Consider the following 3,815-nt stretch of genomic DNA (forward strand, 5'->3'; position numbering starts at 1 on the left):
AAAAAAGGTGCCAAGCCCTCTCCAGTATACTTTCCTGTCTGTGACATCATTGTGTATTCCCCTAGAACACACCGATCCACGTCCTGTCCACTGCCTGGGTGGCACACATCACATGCAGCAGAGGTTAAACACAAGGTGCACATGTTTTGACTGTGGGACATGCATCACAGGATGTTTGTGGTCCTGGATGCAGTCTTTGTCTCCACAAATCACACTCGTATTCTTCATGACCTGTGAGCCTTTCACTGTGATGAAAGACTGGCCCGTTGTCAGCTTTAGCATGGTGTCCTCAAGTCTTCAATCAAAGTTCCAACATTTTCTCAAATATCTTAAACTGTTTCTACTGTCTCCACTTTTACACATCAAAAAAAAATAATTAATATTTAATTTTCATCATTTCATCATTTAATGCATGGGCTAACTTCTCAGATGAAAGCTTTGCATCTCTATGGAATTTCAAGTCGGAGGAAGTATTTGAATTTTGCAAATGCTGTTGATGACAGATCATTGAATACTTAAGTTTTTGTTTTCTCAATGCTGATCTCTGTAATTATTTAAATTTCTTGTAGAAGTAACTATGCAGTCATCTCTGCAATAGTTTTATCGTGGGAATCGCAGGCGTCTGCACTTTTCAAACACCCACTGCACATAAATATGAAATGCCATACCTTTCCTATGCTGTAGGTTTGAGACGCTATCTGGTTCAAAATTAATTAGATACAGACATTTTACATGTAAACAAATAAGTGTGATTTCAATGATTATTCTCGTTATTTTATCAGCTGAGAACTCTAGAAAACCAGGAGTTGATTTTCAGAGAATAATTTGAGATGTTTTCAAGACATTCATTAAGGATTTTCTTCAATTGATTAAAAATAAAACCAGGAGTTGATTTTCAGAGAATAATTTGAGATGTTTTCAAGACATTCATTAAGGATTTTCTTCAATAGATTAAAAAGAAAACTTTCAAATCATTTCATTGAGCAGAGCGTCTGATCTGACTTTTTACATGTGTATCAAATAAAATGTGCTTTCAATAAACAGCTGCATTATAAATGTTGATTTGTTGAATACGAAATGCTCTTTGTTGTTCTGTTTATCTTCTCTGAAGTTTCCTTGCCTCAAGTGTATAGTCCTGCACTCTGATCTGCACTCTGGCTTCAATCTTTGATTTCTGAGGTTTTATTAAGGGTGGAGATCAAACTTTTTGTGACATCATTAAATAATAACATTACAGAGTTTCCCTATTCTCACTATAATGGAAAATCTGACATTATCACTTAAAACTGCATAGAAACAAATTATGCACCTGTTCTTTCCTTTTGATCTCAGAACATTTCAATACAGCAAGAAAAAACAACGCATTTTTAAATAAATGTTACATAAATTATCAGTTCATCTTACTTTTTCAAGCAAGATGCACTAAATAGTAATCAAATAAAGATCAGACAAATACCAAAAATAATTATTTAATTAAAATACAATTATTTTCTGATAGTGATACAGGACAAAACTTTATGTCAATAAATAAAGGACGTATTTGAAAGCTTCTCCTTGACAAAACAATATATTACAATTTACTTGATGGTAAGTTAATTTACAAAACAACCTGTCTGACATTCTGATCACCTGTCAACAGATGCATGTGTGATATTTGAACTGAGACATTTTATTAAAGAAATTCAAGACAATAAATGTAACTGTGTCAGGTTAATAATAATAATAATATAAATAATAATAAGCATGAACGAATTTATAATTAATTGTTTCTGTTTCAAAAGCCATACAATATTTGTTTTGAAATAATCGAATCATTCAGGTAATTAAGAAAAAGAGAGATGAAATTGAATTTTCATCCAAATGATAAATAAAAGCTTTAATAACTCGGGGGTTTTTCTGTCACGCATGTAGATAAATGAAAAGCTATCGTGCGTTCCTGCATGTGTTTTGAATATTTCCCTCCTTCAACCCCCCCGCCACCCCTCTCTCTCCTCCTAACCGCCCACCCCGCACCCCACACGCGCACACACGCACACACACGCACACACACGCTCCGCTCCAAGTACTGTCGAACGAAAATTCGACGACTTTATCGGCCTGTTAGTGCTGGAAGCTCACGAAAAGCATTTTTTTCCCTTTACATTATCATCTGGCAGCCAAATAATCATCAAGACGAAATGTTCCGCGGTCAGAAGTCGACCTTATTGCAAAGGCTTTCCTCCAAGCTTACCTTTGACGGCCAGTTGACTCCTGAGGGATCCCTGCGGGTGGCCCTTTTAAAATCCGTTTTAATCAAACTAACTGGATGGTTTGAGTGCAGGACAACAGACTCGAGTCGGTCTGTGTGTCGCTGAGCGCTCTCTGCAGAGTAATGCACAGCACGGCGAGTCTCTGCAGTCTGAACATCTGCTCATTTCACGTGACTTTTTTAAAAATACTAACATCTGTTCTAAATAGGGTTCATTCTGTGCCTCTGCATCGTGTCAATTGCCAACTCCTCTCTCCTGAAAGAAGGGAGAAAGGAAGCTCGCTTAGCTTTCCTGTGCTGGGCTGAATTTTAAATTGTTTTTTTATATATATATAACAAAATCTGGGTTTTTGTGGCAGACACGCTTTTGTCTTAAATCCTGTTTATTTATCTGGTGTATTAAGAGCTCTCAACTTTAAAAGTTTAAAGAGGAGTTGTTTGTGTGTAAGAAGCATCCCCCCCCCCCCCCCCCCACACACACACACACACACAAAGTTTCAGTACAGACCTACTGCCCACCTTCACGGCCTCCTTGAATTTCATAGACATCTGGGAATTCCATACATGCCTTCCAAGCCAATTACACACCTTCAAACAGGGCACATACTTTGATTTGGACAGTGAGAAACACTTTCCAAGATAACTGGGATCAATCATAGCACGATAACCGAAGCAGAGATGCATTTATTCACAATACCCGGGATTATTTTTCATGGAAACGGGACGCGCGCAAGGGCGCAGCGAGTTTTATGTTGCGCTGGATCTGCAAAATCAATCACGGGGGAATTGGTGCCAGTAGGTAAAATAATCCTGTTTACGTTCGATTTTATTGTAATGAAATATAACAAGCATATAGTTAAATCTGCTTTTGTAAAAAAAAAAAAAAAAAAGAAAAAGTCTACAGCAGTCTGAAACTTAACTGAAGGCAAAAAGTCCTATATTATAATGGTGAATTCACGCCCAGTATTTAACTATAAATCCAGCTATAAAGCGTAAGACTGAGTTTGCAATTTGTAATTAGAAATAAGCTTTTTCTCTTTTGTTGCAGTATAAACCTTTTCTCATGTTGACGTGTTAAAGCTGGCGCTTTTCCCGAAATAGTTTTTACTTATAAATGACGTGAAAATATCTCAGCCCTGAATTATTGTTGGATCTGGAACAATATAAAAAAAATAGCTGTGTGTTTCTCCAGCGCTTTTCCTCGAGCCAATAACAACTCCATCTGTTTTCCCAAGTGACGATAGCGATACAGTGGGAAGCTTTTGTCATTAAACCTGATTCATCAAAGTGATTTCATTTCATATAATTGCCATTGTTTTTCTCTAATTTCGGTGCATTTTGTCTTAATTTTGTCTTCTGCCTTGACAAATTAAACTATATACATGAGCACACGCAAAAGACAGTCAAGCATTTTCTTTATTGTTCTTTGATTCAAAAATGTACAAAACATTTACAAAAACAACGAGAATAAAAAACAGGAACGCATTTGCATTTCAGACACAAGTGGGATCTATTCCTCAATGCAACGCGTTTCACCAATAAATAAATAGATGTATTCTGAAAATAT

This window comes from Brachionichthys hirsutus, chromosome 3 (assembly GCF_040956055.1).
Source record: "Brachionichthys hirsutus isolate HB-005 chromosome 3, CSIRO-AGI_Bhir_v1, whole genome shotgun sequence".
Lineage (NCBI taxonomy): Eukaryota > Metazoa > Chordata > Actinopteri > Lophiiformes > Brachionichthyidae > Brachionichthys > Brachionichthys hirsutus.